This window comes from Sander vitreus, chromosome 14 (assembly GCF_031162955.1).
Source record: "Sander vitreus isolate 19-12246 chromosome 14, sanVit1, whole genome shotgun sequence".
NCBI lineage: Eukaryota > Metazoa > Chordata > Actinopteri > Perciformes > Percidae > Sander > Sander vitreus.
The window spans coordinates 19,363,935-19,387,730 of NC_135868.1; the positions used below are offsets into that span (position 1 = coordinate 19,363,935).

The following is a 23,796-nucleotide window of genomic DNA, read 5'->3' on the forward strand; positions in this document are numbered from 1 at the left end:
TTATAAGTCTTGGGAGTGCTGCTTGGACCCACAGCCTTTAGCTCAATATACACTGCCTTGCTGCCTGCCTGACTGCCTGACTGACTTGACTGACTGACTGAGAGTCTCACTCTCTCTCCCTCTCCTGTCCTGCTCCCTCGCTCCTTCCCTCCTACTTCCCACCCTGGAGAGCGAGAGCACACAGATTGGGAAGGTGCTCCTCAGACCTGCTTCTGGACAGCTTGAAGACGGCACAGAGAGGACGCTTCACTCTTCTCTGACTTGCTCTTTCATCCTCCCTCTCAATTTCACCATCTCTGCCACAAAGCACATGGATGGACTTTTTTGCTTTTTGCCAGAGGCAGAAAAATAAAAGTTAAACAGATTATTTACTTCACTTGCAGTTGAAAATATATATATATATATATATATATATTTTTTTTGTTGTTGTTTCCCCCCTGCACTTGTGAGCAGCACTGGACCAGGGTGCAAGCTCTTTGTCCAGGAGGACACCATTCCTCTTTTTTGGCTGCATGTTCATTGAATATCTGATGCCATCGCATCCCATGGCAGACATGCGTGGCTGAAGCAAGGAGGGAGGTAGAAGAGAGACCCACCTGAAGCTCACACCTACTGCTGCCCTTACCTAGTGTGACTCCCCTGCCCCTCATCGCTCTGAGGAGAGAAAGGTAAGCCATACCTGCCCTCACGTTTCTCTGGGGCTCTGTTAGCATCCTTGTGTCCTGCCATCTCTTGTTTTTCTCACTTTTCTCACATGTGGCTGCAGTGGCCGTAGCCAAAAGAAACACGAAAGGAAAAAAAAACAAAAAACAGACGGAGCAATATCTTAGTCATGGGACTTGCATATTTCTCCTCAGTCCTAAGCTAGTTCACAGAGTAATGGCTTGCAGATTAAAAGGAACCGGTGCAGTTTGTTCAACAAGCTCCAATAATACTAACTAAATGGACACTGATTGCAATATTAAAGTAGTAGCGGTGCATCATATATTAATCTACTTTGAGTGTCCTCACTTTTAATGTAGTCATATTTGCAATTTTCTGTGTGTTTTTGCCCTGATGAGCGATGGTATTGATTATTGATTCAGGTGTAGGGCTAAGACATCGCTGATGCATCCATACAGTACATCTGGGACTTTTGCTGATGATGTTGAAGTGGGCGTGGTGTGTATTCGGAGTGTGTTTAGGGGTGGGGCAGTGTGGTAGTGGAATATGTACGCTGGGTTTGGCTCAATAACAGATATTCTGATTATCGTCTTAAGAGGAGTGTCCTCCATGTTGATGGTTCTTGTGTTTGTGTATGTGTATGTGAATGTAACTGATAATCATATCCCACATTCTGTTGGCATGGTCTGCAGCTTGTTTGATGATTTTTGATAGATGTGTTAGTCTGGGAGGTTAAGGTCATATTGTGAGCGTAATGTATTAAGGTGAAGGAATACTGCTAATGGACATATGGTCCTATAATTTTTCATCTTCTCTTCTCTCTTCTCCTCGTCCCCCTGTTGCTTCACTCTGTCCATCCACTGTGACGCCTCTGGCAAGCGACGCTGCATTCCATTGTAACGACATCCCTCCGTCGTGCACAGAAAGAGGACAGATAGCCGTGACTCTGAGTCTCCAGGTATCCCGTATGAAAAACTAACAGAGAAAAAGGAAAAAGATGAGCAAAAATGAAAAGGGAAAAGACCAAGAGGAACACATTAGAGAAGATTCCAAAATGCATGCTTTGCTGAGGAGATAAATTTTTCGATCACGTGTTTCAACACCAGGCTTTCTAAGCAAAGGAAAGAGGGAGTCACTGAGAGAGAGGTGTAGAGAGAGAGAAAGTCAGAGAAGGAGAGAGTCTGGAAAAGACAGTGTGCTGGAGCTATGAAATCCAAAAACATTTGGCAGCATTTCGTTGGCTTACGGCAAGAAAGGTCAACTGGATATGTACCTGTGTGTGTGTGTGTGTGTGTGTGTGTGTGTGTGTGTGTGTGTGGGGGGGTGTGTGTGGGGGTGTGGGGGTGTGTGTTGGTGCATTTGCAGCCACACATGCATGCTCCTAGGTGACCAAATCTGTGTGAGTATCAAAGTTTGGTACACAATCCTTCACGGGGAGTGGGTGAATGAATACACACTAAAGCGTAAAGTCTCCCTCCTGGCAGTGAGGTACAGCAAGAGTTCTCTGGTTTGCAAAGCTGCTGGTGCGCAGCAGCAGCAGCAGTGTCTGCTTAACTGTTCAAAGTAGTATTTGCTCATAAAGTTCAGGGCCTCTCATAGATTTAGTGGTTTCCAGTCAGCTTCACACCCTCTCTTCGTTTCTATTAAAGTACCTGTAGGTCAGGGGATTTATGCCCCTCCTTGCTTCACTAGCCTTTTTTTCTTGGCATGTACTTCCATGCGTGGCACATCCATGGTAGCAATATTGTGATGTAACCATGGCAACCCCATGCCACTGACTGGGACTGTTCTCCAGTGGATGGTAACTGGTCACTTACTTTGTCACTGGTGGCTACGAGCGGTTCAAGTGTGTTTGTGGTACATTTTTCAACCACAGCTAACAGCCTCCAACCATCTACCCATTCAGGCTTTTGATACAAAGTGCCGAAGCGCGACCAACCATACACCAACAACAGTCACGCTGAATGCACTGCGGCACACACAGCACATTTTATGCCCTGTGCAATACAAACACCGACATGGAATCAAAACACACACATTTCAAACATACTCATGCTGTCCGCTGCCAAACCGCCCGCTCGTATAGCGCTGAGACTCTCACGCCCCACTGCAGTTACTTTATAGGCCATAATGTGTTGAAGTTGGGACTTTTAAGACTCTAAACTCAACATCAGCTTTTTCCTTTTTTTTGGAAATCTTTGAGGATAATTCTTGTTCTGATGTCAAGTGTAAAGGAACAGGGCCTTCTCTGTAAGCTTTATGGTGAGATTTCATCCTCATTAGAGCAGCACAAAACATCTCTCACTCCTGCTTCATCAAAGAGACACAGGCAGAGTGGATGCATACTCTCACCGGGGATTTAAGATGATTTTTTTCTGAGAGCAGAGAGCAAAAGAGAAAACCTTTTTCTTTTTTTAAAGAATGAAAAGTAATAGGAGCTGTCTCTGTCTTGATGCTCACCCCTCATGGTTTGTACATGTTGTTTTTTACACTTTGTTGCCACAAGGGGGCAGAACACAAAGCAGTTCACTGTCGCACACAGACACAACACATGGCATCTTGTAGTAAAGAGAAAACCTTTTACTTTGCTCTGACTGCTTTGTTGAATAATTTTGAGTCTCTCACAAATCTCACAAATCTAATCCTACAACAAATGATCTCATAACGCCCAATATATTAAAGGTAGTTTCTTATTCCTCTTATTAATCTCTGATCATCATAATTTAGAGATTCAGTATCTACAAACTTAGCCAAAGACCTCTGTGTCTGTAGTCTTCTTTAATAAAGCCAAATCACTTTCAAATTTCTCTAAACACATTCATCTGTCATTTGAATTGTATTCCCTGCATGTTTGCTTTTGCGTGTGTGTGTGTGTGTGTTTCTGTGTGTGTGTGGGAGAGTATGTTTGTGTGCGCGTATGTGTGTGTGTGTGCATGTGTGTGTGCATGTGTATGAGAGTGCACATGTGCTTCTATTTCTCTCAGTCTAATGCCCGTGCTAGCAGGAAATGAAGGAGAATGCCAATCATTCTCAAGGAATAGTAAACGCCCACTTATTCCTTTACTTCCATGGAACCCAAACACCAGAACACACACGCAGACACACACACACACACACACACACACACACACACACACACACACACACACACACACACACACACACACACACACAAATTTCCCCTTTTGTTTCATAGGTACTTCAGCATAAAGAGGAAAGAGTGTGAAAACAGGGCACTCCTTTAATGGCTTCACCAACAAAAAGTGTGTTTTCTGTATGTCTATAATTACATCAGTACACACACACACACACACACACACACACACACACACACAGACATACTGTACATGCACACACTCTTCAGCACCTATTATAAGGCATGCTAACTGATGCTACTGATATAATGAATGAAGAATTGCAGTGAAGGGCGGTGGAAACAGAATACAGGCCCTGGTCTTAATCATAGCCTGGACCATAACATTCAAGATTAATAGGCTGCATTTGTTTTACAGCTTAAAGCAGGAGAAGAAAAAGACAGAGACAGTATGAGACAGAAACATTGCTGCGTGCAGATGTATGAAGATTTGCATTGTGTCTCCCTCTACTTGCCTTTGCCTCATCACCAGTAGCCATCTTGGCCTGAACACACAGCTTAGTGAAAGTCACTCAGCTATATGGCAGATTGTGAATCTGTACAAACATACAGCCCTCCAGAGTGGATAGAGCAGCACGTTATTAATCAGCCCCTTGTATTGAAGGACATTGGTTTGGCTCTCAGCGCTGTATAAGCAGATCACAGGACAAAAGTAGGAGGAGGAAAACAAAAAACAGTAGAGAGCTTTCTATTATTCTAATTCTGTTTCAAGTGTATTCAAACTCAATTTATTTATTTTTCTCTGTCACTCTCTAATTCGTTTGTCTGTCTCCCTTCCTTTATTTGTGTTTATCTGTCTCCCACTTGCTCTTTCGTTCTCTCATAACTTTGTCTGGACCAGAGGGAGTTTTTCCACTGGGCTGGCAGCAACAGGAGGACAGAGAAAGAGAGACAGGGAGAGCAAGCAGTGGGGAAGCTTGGCAAACGCCCCTTGTTATTTTTCCTGCACCTCCCATTGACTCTGTCAGCAGTGGCTCAGTCTGAGCAGGGCCTCCGAGCTCAGAAGGGCTCGACAACATGCCCTCTTCGGCTATCAGGGAAAGGAACATATCACAGGCACGCTTAGGAGACAGAAGCAGTTTCATCGCATTGGTACTTTTTCCCCTTTTAATGTTTACCTTCTTGACTTTGTTCCAGTTGTCCCAGTTTGTCCCCTTATTTCCATCCTCTCCATCATTATTTTACTGTTACAGACTGGAAATGCTCTTGAATCAAACCCTGACTCTTTACTGGGCTCAAACTAAAACCCCTGAGGTAAAGCGAACCTTGTTCTCCAACATCAGACATTGCTTTCAGTCAGTGAGGCCTGAACAAGGCGCAATAACCAAGCTGTGGACAAAACATGTATTGAGCAATGCTTCCTGGAGTCAAATCTATATTTTTCCAATGGTGTGCCGGAGCTTTTTTGGGACGGCAGTGCGTGTTTTCAAAGAGACAGGAACAAATGGGAATGAGAGCCTCAGTGCTCATCCAGCAACAGTGCTGTTCCTAGTTAATGGGATGTGACATCTTGAGTTTTCCCTGCTTCAATGCTGGATATAAGGAAGCAAGAGTTGCCCCTTGTGTCCTGAGGATGTGTGTGTCCTCAGTTGTTTTTTTGTTAGTTTTTTTGGGGGGGGGAGTTAAATCCATAACTGAGTGAAGCTAAATGAAGATTGTTTGATGTTTGGTTGGTTGAGGTAGCTGTACAAATGAGCATGAGTGTACAGTACATGCAGGAACGTTTATTTGCCTTTTGTTTTTTTTCTCTGCTCCCCCTAATTCATTGCCCCTCAGTTCACCGTCTGGCAAGAACATTGTTTGGGGCTTCCAAAAGCAGGACATTTGGGCCAACTCTTAACAGGGGTCACCTCCTCTGTATAAAACTCATATTATCCCTCTTTTCATCTTGTTACAGACATACTTCCCAAGCCAACTGTTTATTTTTATTATTTCATTTCAGATGCAGGATGGATATATCTCTCTCTGATGGGTCAATATTGAGTAAGGGATTAGAAACAGCTCTTCTGAGACCATTTGAAAAGCTCCAGACTTTGTTATTGTTCAGTCTGAGCTTGATTTAGACGTGTGCGTAGGTGTTCGTAAAAAGAGAAAAGAGACTGGGGTTATTGTAGCGTTATGGATCCCTCGGAGCAGGATAATAAAAAGCATTTTATTTCCCAGGGCCAGATTTTCTGGAGTAGGAAATGAATGCTTACTAAGTGACAAATGTATTGTGCTGTGTGCTCACACACAGTGGAGTTCCCCCCCCTCCCACTCTTCAGTAGCAGACAGCAACCTAATATCTACCATCTATCAACGAGTTTTGTTCCACCAGTTACCTCATAGTTAAACTTGCAACAAGGAATTGTTCCACTTTTTTAAAGAAATAAGCTTATGCGCTTTTTTTTTTTGCCAAGAGTGTGAAGAGAAGATCTATTCCAGCCTACCAGCACCTCCTAATCTCACTAATTTATAAGAAATAGTCCGACACATTTGAAGCTTTAACACTTAAAGGTGCTCTAAGCGATGTCACGCATTTTCTAGGCTACAACATTTTTTGTCACATACAGCAAACATCTCCTCACTATCCGCTAGCTGCCTGTCCCCAGAACACACTGTAAAAAAAAAACAAAAAAAACACGGTCTCTGTAGACAGCCCAGGCTCCACAAATGGCAACAAAAACAAACTGCGCCAACCTGCACCACGAAACATAACAAACAGTGTTCCAGCCAATAACCAACTAGAAGGATTTGGGGGTGGGGGTTAGTGCGCGGAAGGGAGGGGAAGGGGACGGGTTGAGTAGGAGGGAGTGGCGAGCTAGCCTCGGTTTTGTTTGACAATACTTTGAACGTCAACAAGAAGTGACATCACCCAGCATCGCTTAGAGCACCTTTCAAATGTACTAATTAATCAAACAAGATATAATGTGACAATTGTTGAGGTTTAGAGGTGCTAATGTTTCAACAGAGCCACGCTGTTTTTGCGATAAGCTAATCGACTGCAATTGGTAGCTTCATAATCATCATATTCTTATCTCACCTAACTTGGCAAGAAAGCGAATAACTGTATTTTCCAAAATGTGGTATGTACCAAGAAAAACCTGTTCTTCTCTTTCAACGTGTTTGATTTCTTTATGCTAATTATGTTGTTGCAGAAAATAGAAGTTTGTCAATATAAAAAGAACTGCAACACACATTTCAATGCTGATATTTCTAAACATGGCATATTTAAAGCAGCGTTCATATTTTTTGGCCACTCGGGGGCAGCCGAACAAGCTGTAAACACTACATTGACATATTATCACCTAAAGTTGATGTGGTGAACAAGCAAACAGGTTAGAATTCATTCTAGCTTTGTGTTTCTGGCCACCTGGTGAATTGAATTGAAGTCCAATATTCACTTTCTTTTTAGCTCTGTTTTCCTAAAGGGAAATATCAGGTTCTTTAGCTGCTAAATGTTGGCGGTGCAGTCACTAGAACTTAATCCAACATATGCTCTAAAAGTTATCAGTGGGAGGTTATTAAAAAAATTATAAAGACAGTTGTTTTAACATTTTATTGTAGCACATGATAATATAAAAGCGAGTGAGCATAATATGAAATGAAAGCACACAGCACTGTCAATGTTTCTGATGTCCTTTCATATATAAATCACTCTGTGGCCTTTCAATAGCAGGTGACCACAGGTGCCCACCACATAGCCACAAACATCTGTGAGCCCTCATTCTTCCAGCCTTAAACAAACCGGCACAGTTGCCACTTTCTGCCTGGATAAACGCCTCAAATTTAGCTTGGCTCACAGTGTTCCTCAAAGAGATGGATTTAAGACATACAGTGGACCAACCAAGGCTCCTGAGTTGTTTCTTTTTGGAATTTATTTTCATGTCACATTGCATTATGCATCTCAAGAGCACAAATTACGCCTCCATACAGTCTTTGGTGTACACTGATATATATTTACCATGGCTCTAATGTCATGCAAAGACAACAAATAAAAAAACAAAAAAACAACTAATCAGACAAAACACAAATGTGGCTTGAGCCATTACAGTATCCCAGTGCTGGTTCTCTCAGACTTTATGTTTAAATGGCCTTGGCTTAGAGACTTAATCCTTTCTGTTCAGACTTTGAGCCCATTGAGTAACATGTTTCATAATGAAACGCTGAAAGGCATTAAGCAGCCCAAACACAACCAGCCCTTCAAAGCTTTTCATTTTCGTAATCAGCAGTAAAGCAGTGGAACGATAAAATTAAAAAAGCAACTTTGTGCTCATTCCAGCTCGTTTGAGGTAAACGCTGTGTGAGCGTTGCTTTACTGAGTGCGTTCCACATTGTGTGTATGTATGTGTACATGGTCTACCGTTCTCTTGTTTCTGTTTATGTGTACAATATATGTAATACTTCCTGGAGTTAGACAGGAAAAGCAATGCAGTTTGGCAGCATGCCTAAGTGCTTAAAGAAACTGTTGAAGAAGAATTATTTCATGCTCACAAGACAGGAAGGGTTGTTGCTTTGCCTTACAATTTAGGAGGGATAAAAGCAGAGTAGAGTTTCATGGAGAACATTTGAGATGCTGCACAGTAAAGACTAAGATAAACAAACACTACTAATTGGATGACAGCCTCACTGTTTGCCTCTCCATCACGCATTTGCTCGGTTTTGTCTGTGGGTAACATAAGCAAGCATGCAAGCATGTATGGACAGATTTTCTTTATAAAAACTGGCATTTCAGTACGTGTCCCCCATCACGAGACATATGTACAGTGTATATTTCTGCAGATCAAATACAATATTCAGCTCATGCTAATTTACCCATATACAGTATGTCACCCTTTTCCATGTATGAGAACAAGATTAGGGAGATTAGGGAGCTGCTGTTGGCTGTAGGAACACAGCTGTAGTTGCATAAAGCAACACAGAAGTGAACTGTTTTACTAAAAGGTCAAAGATTTACATGACCTAAGTTGAAATCTGGATGTTCCATAGATGAGAGATTGCAGAATGAGCTGACGGAAATAAAACATCTTCTACCTGACGTTAACCATGCAAGTCTGCGATTGGTTGGACAGCGAAAGCTACAGAAGTACAACCACTTCTGGGAGGATGTTCTTTGGCCAACTAACAAAATACTTAATTACAGAGGGTTTTGAATCAATTACCACTCACTTTCATGTGGTTTGCAGATGGCCACGCACTCTCCCTCCCCACTTTTCCTTCTCTTTCCTTTGCGAGCCGCCAGCAAAAAAGGCCTGCTGCGTTGCCTCATTGCTAATTTGAACCAGAGAAGTGGTCATTTCCTAACAGTGGGCCTCCGCAAGCCGAACCAACAACCAGCCCAATGGAGCCTGAGCTGGACCACTCCCAAAGTAGGGCAGAAACCACACAAACCCAAGTCTTCCTGACATGTGGTGAAAGTGTGATATGGATATGGGAAACATTGTGAAGGGTTAGGAAAGAGGGATGGCGATGGATCTGTTTGGAAGAGAAAGAAAGATCGACGTGACACATGATGAAAATGGGGATAGGAGAAAGGGCGGTATTTGTGGGAAAGAGGCAAGGAGAGGTGAAAGTACAAGAAAAGATTTGAAGTTAGAAGAAGCAGAAAAGAGAAAATAAGCTTGGTCTGAGGAGCACTCAGTTTGTAGCAACCATATGGCGTCTTTGATCTGGCCGAGGATTTGAACCAGCGTCAACAGAAACATGCAGGGGCCGCCTGTTTGCTCCCAGACACAGATCATTCCTCCATGAATTACTCTGCCTTAGTTCGCCGCAACCTCTTTACTACTCCAATGTTTGTTTACCCTGTCGGGAACACCCGGCCCATTCCTCAACTTGAGCAACAAGCTCAGTAATACCCCAAAACTCCTGCAATCAGCTAAACCTTCTATGCCGTTAATCTCTAGAGGGAAGCAGAAATCTGGGTAGTTTTGAAGATTTAAAAGATACATTTGAGTCAAACAGTGCTGCCTTTATTCTGTAGGTTATTCAGTAACAGAGTAATTTCTCATTTAGTCCTATAATCCATTCATTCTACTCCAGTCACTGTCTTCCATCATCGGGACGAGGCATGTTCTGTATCCCTGGTAGACTGGAAGGAAGAGGGAGGGATAACAAGGAGGCGGAGGAAGAATATAAGGATGCAGACATGATCGTTACAGTGAGCGGATGTGTCCTGAATGCTGTGTCCCTGCCTTACGACAGCCTGCTGATTCAAACCTCATGTTTGGAGACTTGTTCATGGTAGGACTGCAAAAGATGTCCATCTACTAAAGGGCTTTAGTAGTATCAAGAAATCTTGTTTTTCTCAAAACTGCACTTAACAATATTTTAACATGAAGTAATGACTATTGACTATTCTTTTTTTAATCGCAATCTCTTGCAAGTCCCCACCTTTAGAACCTCTTTAATAATATTGTGTATTTTACAATATTAGATAGAATACTTTAGAAACAAAATAGATAGTTGGACTCTCAATGGGAAAGACTATATTGCATACCCAGATTGAGAGGATATATGTAAATTACTCTTTTACAAATGACTTTACAGATGACTTATGATGGGTATTATTCTGTGAAACCTGCTAGCAGGAAGGCATGCAGATATGTAGAAATTCAATTTCAAAGCTTGAACCTTGTCTTCATTTGCAGTAAAAACAGACATCTGCGTTGTGTGGAAATGGTTAAAATATCCAAAACATAAGGAGAACCATAGATCTGTGTGCTCAATCCCTCTCTGGGAGTGAATCAGTCAGGACATCTCGTCTTGAGGGATGCTTGGAAAGGACAGCTCAGACAAGCCAGGCATAACACAGCAGGGAAACTCACAAGCAGCCATCCACTCTCATGTGGAGACAATGACAAATCCAGACCCCATCAACACTTATGGGGAATGTGCGGAGATACCCCCTCCAAGTCAGTGCAGTACACACTAACAGCGCCCTAATGAATTGAGGGCCTTTCCCTGGTGGGCTGTATACGTGTGTGATCCGAAAACCAGGTTCGCTGACATTTCTCTCTGTGTTGTATCTCTTTCTGTTCCCATGCAGAATTCTGTTGATCACAAGTGTCTTGCGGTTTCCTCTAGAGTTTTGCTTGTCAAATGGCTTCTCTCAGCGAGCAGAAAGTGATGATAGTCAGATTCCAAAAGAAAGATAATGCTCCTGTTGCACAATATGTTACTAATGTGGTCCAGTTGCTCCTGATAATAAGGACGATTATTCACTATTTAAATGACCATATTATGTAATGTTGGCATCTAAATGTAACATTATATTAAGACCCAGACCTCAGAAACGCTCTACCTACAGAGATTTTGTAAGCAGGAAGTGGTCCATTTTGATGATGGAAAAAGTGTAAAATGAGAGAAATGCATTTTATTTTTCTTAGATAAGCAATTAAGATTGATATTGTGAAGACTATGGGCTACGTTGTGTCACTGACTTGGTTACTTTGAAGTAGTTTAAAACTCTAAAGCTGCAATTATTGGACAGATCTATTTCTTTCCTGGAATCAAACTAGACACGTTTTTGTTTGCAGCAACTATGTTAAGAAAGAAACAGCCCAGTATCTCAAGGAATTACGTCCATTTTGAACAATTCCACACCTCACGATTTATGTCCCTTTCCAACATTCATTGCCAAAGCAGGATGTAGTGTGCCCTTTATGTAGAGGGCGAGGCTGAGAGTATGTGGTTTTGCAGAATCATCCGTTATTGAGGTTCTGTTCTGGTGTTAGGGTTGGAAGAAAATGGGAATTAGTTCAAGAATCTGATTGGCAGGTTTGTTAAGAAATAAGGATGCCGTTATCTTTACACACAAACACCAATGATTGTCAAAGAACTACTGTTTGGTGAATCTACGGGGACCGAAACTCCAAAAAACAGGAGCTGAGCTGGGTGGGTTTCTCACTGCGGCTTTCCTTCTTGTTCAGTGATACAAAATCAAACAAATGTATGAACGTTAAGGAATGCACCGCATGGAGTCTGCATTGATTAATCTGCAAATCTCCTCCATGTGACACTCCTCCTGCATCATACCCATTACATTGCTCTCAATGCGATTGTTCAGCGAGGAGGGGAAAAAGAAAAGCTGCAATGCTGCCAGGGTCCAAAATTGTCCAAATAGTTCTCAGCCCTGCCAGACACAACAGCATATTCACAGTCTTGCCTGTCTGTAGATTAAATTCAGTCTGGCACATTTTGATCCCATCCTCTGTTGTGTTCTTTAGCAGTTTTGGCATTTTGCTAAGATACTGCCTACATGTCTTTTTTGTCTATTGTCAAGAGTCGGCATGGCAGTGCGGTTGTTCGTCGTCTGCAAAACACATATAAGCCCTGCTCTCTGCTCAGGAGCTGAAACCTTATGTCTCCTCTTTCTTATAGATAGTCTAAGCTCCAGGGAGGAAGGAGTGTTGTAATGCCTGATCTGTAATCTCAGCTGCACCTCATTCTATGTACTCCCCGCATCTTTTCTCTCTACGTTTCTCCACTGGTCCATCATTCACTCCATAGAGGGCGTCTGGAATGTGTCTGTAATCACTTTCACTGCATTTTTCTGCAACAAGAAGGGAGCTCAGACAGTAACACAAAGTGTCTACGGTGGGTGGATGCATTTGCAGAGATGCAGACAGGCAGACAAAGTAATGGATGGTGGCATTTGTTCAGTGGCGTAACAAGCCAACACTGGGCCCTTAAGCAGGATTATCAAGGCGGGCCCCCCAGCACATGATGCCGGCGCAATATCCACGAGTAGGCTACCATGAATAGGACAGGATAGGATCATAGAGACACAGCATATAAGAGATGAGATGAAAATCAGGAGTAGCCTATGCGCACCACAACAAAAACACTGGTGAATGCGCACCATAACACATAAAAAAAAAAAACATACAAGGGCAGTTCCTCCAGGATTTCGCGGCCTTTTTTTTTGATTGTTGCGGCCCAAAATGCCTGATTTTGCGGGAGCTTTTGTAAAAAAAATTGCGATAAATGTTTGTTGCAATGAAGTTGCGGGAGAGTAGTTCTTTAAAAAGAAAAAAGGAAACAAAGAATAATAATTATTAGGCTACAATTAATGAATTACTCTGGGCTGAGTTTTCCTAGGAACCTTACCAAAAAGGCTCAGGATGCTGCAAATGTTGGAATAATATAAAAAATGGCTGGTGGATTTAAGACAAAAAATAATAATTTATTGAATGAATCAAATTGTAACGTGTCAGTGGCTTGCTAATATTTACATTGTTAGTTAATTTCCTATCCTGGGCTGGGACACACATTCATACGGTTTGATAAAGTACTTATTGGACTTTAACTTATCATTGCACTTACAATAACGAGCGTAGCTGTCCTCAATTTAGGTCATCCTGTACATCTCATCTCCGGTTTTTCCTGCATCCACCGTGTGTGATTGTGAGTGTTTGTGTGTGTGTGTGTCAGTCGCGGGGGGAACTCAGCAGCCCCGCCCGCTGCAGAGATCAGACAGGATGTAAACAGCAGCAGCTTTCAGCGACTTTATAGTGAAAAATCTTTACAGTGTACATTGATGTTAAAATGTCTACAGGTTGGCAGGACGGTCTGAAATGTTCTGCACGGTCTTTCGCTGTACGTTTTGTTGGTAAATGTGAGATGTTCGAGTCACACGTGAAGAGAACGATCTCTGAAACAAGGAAATTAATTTGACCCGTTCTCACTCCCGCTTGGTCAGTGGCCAAATGCGATAGGGGGCCCCGGCTGTCAATCAATATCTTCCAGTCACGCGGGCCCCTGATTGGTCCGGGCCCGTAAGCACCGCTTACCCTGCTTACCGATAGTTACGCGTCCGCATTTGTTGGCTGAGAAAATCATCTGATCTACAGATATAGAAATTAAGACTTGCCAGGACTGGACCGTTTATTTCAAGTGTCTTGGAACAAAAAACATCTTGTTCTGATGACCTATGATTCTTTTAAACCCAGATGGAAGGGTTTTGTCTCCACTGTCAGTCTAGACTGTATTTATTTTCACATCTGTGCTTGTGCGATAAGCAAATTGTAGCCATTACCTTATGAGTGTGAGAGGGCAATTGTGTTGTTGTTTTGTGTGTGTGTGTGTGTGTGTGTGTGTGTGTGTGTGTGTGTGTGTGTGTGTGTGTGTGTGTGTGTGTGTGTGTGTAGGGGACTCTCGCACACAAGCAAAAATGAGGGTTACCACTGTACGAGATGTGGTGAACATCAAGAAGTGGGGGTGGAGGTGGAGGGATGGGAGGGGAGTGGGTGGGTGAAAGAAATTTGGCATGGCTGATGGAAACCGGGCCTGGAGCCCGCACACACTTGCGCATAAACACACACACGCAGAGGACAGACACCAGCAACCATCATTCAAACAGCATTTTAAGGGCCATTTAAGTCATTCCAATAAAAACTGCAGCCATTATAATACGTTGTCCAGGGGAGACAGAGGGAAAGGAAAGTTATGGCATGGGTAGGCTCAGGGTAAGGAATGGTAGAAAGAAAATTGCGGGGAAAGTTAGTCAGACAATGTTTGTTTTTAAGTCTGCAATCTTTTTAATGCCATTCTCCCTCCCTGCTTTTCTCTGTGAGAGGGAGGTGAACTTTCCAGTCTGGGAAAATGATTTAGTGACAGCAGGAATGAGCAAAGGGTTTATATTCCTGCCAGTCTTATCAGTAACCAGTTCAGTTCTTCCCGCAGCTAAACGTGTGATATTTCCTATTGGTGTAGTTCTGTAGCCTTGAAGGCAGTGATGCAACACTGACGCAACTTTGTCCGTCCATCCATCCATCCATCTTCGTCCACTTATCCGGTATCGGGTCGCGGGGGCAGCAGCTCCAGCAGGGGACCCCAAACTTTCCTTTCCTAAGCCACATTAACCAGCTCCGACTGGGGGATCCCGAGGCGTTCCCAGGCCAGCTTAAGGCAACTTTGCCCACTGTTCCCAAATACTGAGCCCATTGTTGGCAACTTATTGTCAGGAAACATTTCATGGGACGTTTGACCCCTGTGATGCACCTTGCCACCTTTTGCTAGTGCTAATATCGACCTCATGTGTCACCCATCACCTATATGCTGCTGTTGTTTGACTCACCTACCCAGCGCCCTTCCACTTAAGACCGTAGACTACCCTCAGACACAGAGATCCTCATCCGAAAAACATGACAGACCAGGCTGACATGTAACAGGAAAGTGTGTGTGTGTTTGTGTGTGTGTGTGTGTGTGTGTGTGTGTGTGTGTGTGGGGGTTGGGTATCTGTCTGCCTCACAACCTTAAATCTCCGTCCAGGACCAACAACCGCACATGCAGCGTTGCATTCCGACGACTGTTATTTTCGGCATTATGTCTATTTGCACTGTTCTCAACTGAAGGTCTGTGAAAAGCCATCTAAACACAACTCTCATACCACGCGATCCTAGCCAATGTTAGCACAGTGGAGTGAGTGCAAATATGGAGCAGGGTGATGGAGATGTCGGATAATCTGTGCTCCTTGACTTCGTGGTGTGTTCTTCTTTTTTGTGTCCTTAATCCTTTTTCGTTTTCACCAAGACATGTGAAGAATGCAAATCCTCATATCTCTTCACCCAAATTACAAAAGACATTTTCTTACTTACCTCTAGGGGTACAGTATCTAGCCATGCAGATAGTAATGGTTTCATTTGTCAATGTTTTGAGATATCCATCTCTGAGATTTTTGCCTCCACTCTAAAAATACAATGCTGGTGAATATAATGTTACATTATTTGTGGTGTTCACAGCAATAAACCACCACATTAACTGTCTACATAGCTAAAATCCACCACAAATAAGTGAGAAAATTTGTTTTTGGTAATTTGGGTGAACTTACCCTTTAAACAGCCATGCCCCATTGATGTTGTACTGTATTACGATGGACTTCTTGATGCTTTTTGTGCCCTGTAGCAACAGTATTGCATGCAGAGCTGCGTAATGTATATATATATATATATATATATATATATATATATATATATATATATATATATACTGTCACTACTGCACACACACACACACACACACACACACACACACACACACACACATACATACATACAGACATGTGCATACACCTACATGCATGTATACAAACCCACCCTCACAAATGTTCTGAGGCTCAGACCACAGAACATTTTTACAGACCATTTAAAAGCCAATACCTTTGATTTACAGAAGACATATAAGCTTGTTCTCCTTTATACCCATTTACCACAAACCTCACTCTCAACACGCACCACCTCCACCTCCAACATACATAAAGTTTTTATGAACTCATGCTTTGAGCAGGAGTTGATGTCTCCTGTCCTCTTCTCGTTTTGTTTTGCATAGTAAAAAAAAAGTGTTGGGGTTTTCAGTCGTACCTCTCCAAACCTAAGTAAACATGCTGGCTTCCAAACCATACAGCGTCACGCTAAAGAGACGCGTCAGACTGGGCCCAAGGAAATGCTTTCTCAGCAGCAGATGAGTGATGAGGAAGGAGAGGTTTTGTGGGCAATTTACATACGTGGGACTTTGAGTCATTTTGGGGTTGTTTGTGGGCTGCAAGCAGCCATGCCTTTAGCTCTGGACAGACCATCATATCTCTGTTTGGTGGACTTTATTCACACATGTTCTTTTAGTAACATTAGAGCAAAATCTCACACTTTAAAAGGGTAAAATGAGAGAAATGTGTTTGGTGTTTCTCATTTGCAAGAGGAGCGAAGAGGGGAGACAATAGACAGAAATACTAGACATACAATCCATTGCCCTCAGAGCACAGATTTCAGATTTGGTCGATGACGCTCTCATCCACCTCGCTCCCTCCCTCCTCGTTGCCTGCTAGCATGGTGATGCTTAACTGGAAAACAATGGCAGAAGTCCTCCATCTGGTTGCAGTTTGTATCCCGTGCCAGTTTGAGTGGGAGTGATAGAGAGACCTCCAAGGACTTAAAACAACAACTCACAGTCGAGAAGGCTGGTTGCATATTTCCAGCTACTGTAGCAATAAATACACTCACACACATATTCATACACACAGAGAGACCCAAGCAAGTAACTATTTAAACTGATATCATTCTGCAATCTGGTGACAAGGAAATAGCAGAATAAACAGGTGTTGGAAAGACGTTAAAATGATGAACTGTATGATGAGACAGAAGGAGAAAAAGTATGACATGTGTTGGGCCCATGGCAAGTGCAGTGGTGGAATGTCCCAGGGTGTTTTAATGGAGTTTGTCTCTCCACACCTGTGGAACTAATAGTCAGCCACTGAAGTCAGATGTCCTATGAAAATATTTAGTGGAATAAGAGAGGGGGAGAAGGGGGCGTGGGTCAGATGGAAGGTTCATACCTAAAGGCAGGCGTGTAGTTTGGCTAACGCCTAGGATTTCCATTAAATAGCAGGTTTGAGGAACAAGATAATTGCTCTAGCAGAGTCTGCAGCCTGAACCCCATCTCCTTCTCCATCCCTGTTTCTCATAGACGCACTCTTGCCCATGTGCTGCAGAATCTCACAGTGTGTATGCATGCTGTTACTGTTTTGATGTTGCACACTTTTCAGATACGGCCATTCTTATGTGTGTGTTAGTGGAAACCACATGTCTAGTCATTTTGATGTATGCATATTGTCATTGTCAGACAGAAATGTCAATATTCCAAAGTTCAAAGCACTTGGTTGAGCAATATGTGTCCTCTGTTGTATAGCCAATTCCATATAAATGCAAAGATTTCAGGCTAAAAACCTTTTTTTTCTTCTTTTTGTTTTCACCCGACTACTGTGATGTGCTTACAAAAGTTGTATGAGGTCAGTGAGGATAAGAAGCCAGAATGCGGTATGGAAATAGTCCTGGTAGTATTAGAGGATTGGTTGAGGGTTTCCACTGATGCAAACACTCCCCCTGTTGCTCCTTTCTTCTGTATTTGAAGTCAGTGATGGCAGTAGTTATCACAAATGATGATGTCCCCAAGTCTCTTTTGCAACTGAGGAGTGAGTTTTAGTGGTTACCCTGGGTCTTTTTCAGTGCAAAACACACATGCTATTATTTATTCTTCTAAATATCTGCCAGTGGTGTGAGATATTTTTCATGTGCATTTCTAGTTGTTTTGAAGAAGATTCTTTGATCAGATGTCATTTCATTGAAGCCAGTGGTGTCAGATAATCTGCCTTTTAAACCATGCTAGCAACATAGCTCTAGGGATGGCAATGGTGGTCTGTAGTTCGGTCCACCAATTTGGTCCAGATTAAATCTCAACAACTATTGGACGGATTGCCATGACATTTAGTACAAAGTACATATATCCAAGTTTCCCAGTCGTTGAATCCTTATGGCTTTGGTGATATGCTGACTTTTCCCTCTAGCCCCACCATGGGATTGACTTTTGTAGTTTTGACATATGTGATATGTCTCGACACAGTAATTAATTGTAATAGCGTTGGTGATCCATCCACCATCACCTGGCTGTAGACTCTTATAGCCTTGTTCAAGTGCAAATATACTTTGTCACGTCACTTTGTTGAAGCCAGTTATGTTATCCTGCATTCAGTAGAATTATTACACCTACTTTATCTACATCTAGATTTTTTTATGTGTGGAAAAGTACCTTCTAAAGTTAAGTTTAGGACCTTTTCTCAATTTGTATGGATTTTCTGGAACCCATTTTGAATCCTCCAGCCCTGGCATTTAGGAAAAATGCAATAAAAAGGGAAGGAATGGGAAGAAACCTTAACATTTGCTTACTGTGTGAAGAATTAAAACATTAACAGATTTTCTACAACAATAAATAACCATTAGGGCATGTTGGTTATTCTCTGGGTGTCAGCTTTAAGGAGTGGTCGTATGTTAATTATCCCCACTTTTAAAAATCCAATCCCTAATTAGTGTAAGGCCACTCAAAACATACTATAAATGGAAATGGGAATGCTGTGTACATCAGTTTTTTGGTGACAGAACCTCAAATCATATGACTAAGAAAGACTTACTTAAATTAAACCACATAAACCTATTCTGGTACAACCTCTAAATACAATTATGAACCTGAAAATGAGCATAATATAAGACAACGGTGCAATGGTTTAAACTTTGCACTAAACTGCAATCTTGCAACCAGAGGAGACTCAATAAAGATAATGGATGATGATTTGTTTATTGTCACTTCACTTGTGTTGTCAAATACACTTAAACACTGACATGAAAGCTTCACAGTCTCTGTCATAGTCATACAAAACTATTACTACTAAACTACTTACTACTATATACTACTAAAATATGTAAGGCAGTTCCTACTGTAAATACCACTCTTGTACTATGTGATATAGAACCTGCATAGACGAGCTGAGTGGCAAGGGTAACAAACATCCTTAAATATGACGGCATTTGACTCTCTGACTGTTCCAACTGCTTTATAATTGGTGACATTTCCTAGGTCACGTGTGGTCGCAGTGCATGCTCAGTTGTAAGTGAGAATGTAATGATGCGTCTGGTGGGGTTTTGACTGACAGGTGCTTAGCTGGTGGGCAGATGCCAGTTGATGAATGTAAAAATGGAAAGCAGGCTGGAGGTTCAAAGGGAAGCTTAGCTATTGCTTGCTTTTACAGTGCCACAGGGTCACAATCCTCCCAGACACAGACTTTTAAATCCTTGTGGAGATGTTAGAGCGTGAGGTGTGACTGGATAACGGAGTATGCCGCGTCTGTGTTGAGTATATCAGCTTGGATGAGAGGAAACAAAAGCCCTCCTTCATTTCCCAGCCATCTTCGGTCACTAGAACAGAGCGTACGGTGGGCAGACAGAGGGCGAATAACTCTGTGGATCAAACCCCATCTAAAGCTGTGGCAATGTGCCGAGCTGCCCCATACCACGCAACTCTTCCCCTCACCCAGACTTTAATCTTCATTCCACTTTGATATCAAAGACAGAATTGCTAATGTGGGAGGAATGGAAGGAGAGAGGTAGAAAGAGGGGGTGGGGGGGTAATGGGGGAATAATTGGGGAATATGGTTTCCAAAGCTGTGTTATTTTTTTATGAAGCTGAGAGACGTATTCAAGTCTGGAGATCAAACGGTGTGGTGCTTTTTATGTTCTCAGACCACAGTGAATGAAGGAGCTGAGGTTTCCCGCAGCAGCCTGCTCTGTGTCACACGAGGAACTCAAACAGCTTTCCCTCTCTCTGTCTACCTCTTTTTTCTTCTTTCTCTCTACTGTCTCTCCCACTCTTGCCATCAAGCTGCTGCGCCAGTCGTTAGAAGTCAGTCTGGACTTCGCTTGGTTCAGTCGAAGCCGTTCAAGTCCCTTAATCAGCCTGCAGATGATATCTTTTGCTGTGACAGTTAAAATGGCACACTGTTAAAACCTGTCTACCATGTAGGTCTGTACCTTTGATTTCAGAATAAAATAAAAAAGACTGCCTCCAGGAAGAACTGACTGAGTCGTATTCTGTAGCTGTTAAAGTATCAGGTGTTTAACAGAACATAAAGTCTGCTGTGTGTAAAATTTGACAGATCATTAACAAGGGTGTATTCCAGAGGAAATGACACATGTTCTCATCTATGATCTCACTCGCACATTTGCACGTAGATTGGAGGCATCTGCAAAATCACATAGTCGACCTAATCTGAGTCACCGTTACCAACCTGCGGTGTTCTGACCGCACTTGGCCCGGTGTCCCTTCGCTCCACTTTGCGCTTATTTGCTAAATGATAACTTGTAAACAAACTCTGTGAAAGAGGTCGCTCAACACCCACTTCTCCTTCTCAAATCCCCTCTTCATCCCTGTCATTCCTTATTTTGGCGGGTCCTTCAGGTTTGTTTGGATTAATAACACAGCAGAGACTCCCTCCCTTGGAGAGGTTTAGTTCATTGGAAGGACTGAATATGACTTCATGGAGGTATACCTTTCACTCTTTATTAATGTTCCATATTAGACCCATTATGTGTCACACTGCACAGAAGTTTACTTGTGCTGTAATTACGCTTTTTCTGACTTCTTAAACCTGCAATAACAGATTTTTGGCCACTTGGTGGCAGCAGACCAAGCTGTGAACATAACAGTGACATATTACTTCACTTTTAAATTTGGCTAACTTGGTTAACCAGCATTAGCATTCATTCGAAATTGTGTTTCTGGCACCTGGTAAATTTAAGTCCAATATTGACTCTCCTTTTAGCTCTATTTTTGGTCTCCACCAACTCCTGAGGAAAACATCTGGCTGTTTAGCTGCTAAATGCTCCACTATGTTCACCAGCTGCTGTTTGGTGATGAGCAATTCCAGAGTTGGGTGTATAGCAGCTTTAAATATGAAAACTTGTAAAGTTAAGAACAACAGTGCATCACCCAGATGTTTCAAAGGTCAAACTTTGTTTTGAAGAACTCTTGCACCTTGTGCCTGTAAAGACAACAGCATCAGTCTCTGCGTCTGTTTTGATTTATTTGCTCTGGATAAGGCTCTTGTTTAAGGAGTCTGGCCTCCACCGCCTCTCAGCATCGCTCCATCCTCCCCCACAGCTCCTCTAGTGTCCAAGGATGTGTCTCATTCTCATGTCTGTGGTGTAAGTTTTATTCCTCTCTAACTCTCATATTCCTCCCACCAATCCGCCCGTCCCCTCCAGCTGCCAAGTGGAGACAAAGAAGCTGCTTCAGCCCTCCTTTGGTCGGGTGATTATCTAAGCGAGGGCCCATCAATCTAAACTAACTCCAGACTCTCAAGAATGTCCCCTTCTTCTGGCTGCCAGGTTGGAGATAAACACATATCAGATCTTGAGAATCAGCCCTTAATGAACCATTAGATGCATGCAGACTGATGTAGCCTCCCTCAGTCTTCATAACCTTCCAAACTGCTGCTCCATCATGCCAGATAGACTGATATGATCTGATTACAGCAGCGAGCACAGATCCCACCATTCAAAAACAGACAAAAATAATTCTTTAGCGTTTTTTTATTTCTACTTAATTTCAGCCATTTACCACATAATGCATAATGAGAAGGTTATTATTGCGTCTGGCCCTGCAAAGGTTGAATGTGCCGTTTTATTGGCTCTTGGCAGCAATGCAGGAATTCCATGAGGCAGGTGAACAAGGAAATGGAGTTCATTCAACACTACACAATTATCGGAATGTTTGTTGTCATTAAAAGCTCCTTTTTTTTCCCTCCTTCCTGATGAACAGCGCTCAAACTCGACATTCCGGGGAGCAGACCAGACACTTTTACAGCCCATTAACCATAAATGTGTCCTGATTTTTTGGTGTTTACAGCACTAACAGATGTGCAAATAATTCCTTTTCACTAAATTGAATCATACTTAGGATATACAGTTGCTCATGTAGCATGCAGGCATTTCAGAGGACTTCATAAGTTATATTCATATTATATAAGTTTAAAATATTGTTATGCAGCCCCCTTTCGGTCCTTATAAACCGTCCCAGATTGACCATGTCGACTCCTGCCGCCTTTGATCGTCGCCGTTATATCTTGTCTCGTAGCAACTGGAACATTCCATCGTGTGTCTCTGATCACCTCCTGATGACTGCACTATGGAGATAAGAGACAGGGAATGAGCAGATCTGGTTTTAATATAAAAAGGAGCCCCGATGAAAATCAATCACACACAAGGGAACTGAGCAGGGAGTCACCCCGATCACGATTAGTGTCAAGAGAGCGGAGGGGTGTTGACAGGACGGGAGGGAGAAGGTCAGAGGGAGATACAGTGTCAGAGAGGGAGAGACAAGTTTTTAGGGAGGAAATATAGAGTAAACCCCTGCATCTACAAGGCACGCTTCTCCTGTCCTGCTCCAAGCTTGAACTGATTTATTTGTCTTCTTTTTCTCCGCCTCACCTCCCACACGCCACTGTCCAATTGCTATGCTTTGTCCTCAGTCTCTCATTCACCTGGGTTTGGTTTAACAAACCAGATAATGCACAGGACACGACAGATGAGAGGGACAGCCAAGACAGTTGCTGCAGTTGTTTTATCTTTACACCATTGTGTGGAGTTGATATAACATATTATGTGGTAAAACGTGCAAGTAAACTTCATTATTATGGCCTGTGTTCGCCAATGTGGGTTGTATCGCTGCCTTTATTTTTTACAACAGTGAGTCCATTATACTGGCGCTGGTCTTTCTGTTGTCTTGGCCCGGCTGCAGATCTGCAGCATCTCATTCCTCCACTTTTTTTTTTTTTTTTTTCCTCCTCTTCAGTGTACAAAGTGTGATTATTGAAACAAGACGCTGTGCTTTTGGCAAACCAACATGTTTCTGTACTGGATCACAAGTAAATTAGCAAAAAGCACGCCCAATTTGTCTTCTGTCTAAAATCAGGAATATCTCAGCTAATGAATATAAATAATCCAAATATGATTTCAGATATTTTAATGAATATGTTGGCTGTTGCTTGCATTTTTTCAAATTTTCTTTTGGAGGATTATTGTCACGATATTGCCAAGATAACATGTCGGCCTGTTTCTAATTGACTAACCTGGAGATTGTGTTTTACTTCCACATGGAAATGTCTTTATTACTTCTGTGAGGTAGCTACTTATAGCATTTTTAGTGTGCAGGGGTTATTGAATGAGCCAGAAACCTCATGAGCCTTTGTTTGGTTATTATTTTTTTCAGATTTTACTTTTTTATTCATTTTATTAATCATTGGGCAGTTGCACTGGGTGACTTTGAGTCAATCCCATATATGTTATCCCCAATATATGTTATGTCATATTAGATGAGATGTTCGCGTTTTCGATCATTGTCAACATTTTCAAACAGAACACCTTGTTGTAAAAATATATATATATAGCCAGTAACATTAGTAGCAGTAGTAGCAGGAGTGTGAAATAGGACTGGGAATGATCCCAGCCCCTCTTCTTGTCATCCTTCCCTCCCGAGTATTTCACACTTCCCAGAGCTAATACGGTCTGGTCTGACCTGTGCTGCTCTCTGGTGGCTCTTATAGCCTTCATAAGGCCTGGCCAACGGGACGTATTCACTAGATTTTCTCACAGTTTTGACATGGCCCCGTGGGTGCATGT

At 42.4% G+C, this 23,796-nt stretch overlaps 1 protein-coding gene across 1 annotated transcript in view; it reads left to right on the plus strand.

The window, feature by feature from the left end:
• Window positions 1-422: 422 nt before the first annotated feature.
• Window positions 423-23,796, plus strand: part of col8a2 (collagen, type VIII, alpha 2) — a 46,285-nt gene continuing 22,911 nt past the window's right edge. Inside the window, exon 1 of the mRNA XM_078267128.1 lies at window positions 423-668. The gene's annotated coding sequence lies outside the window, so the exon portion shown is untranslated. The remainder of the gene's footprint in view (window positions 669-23,796) is intronic.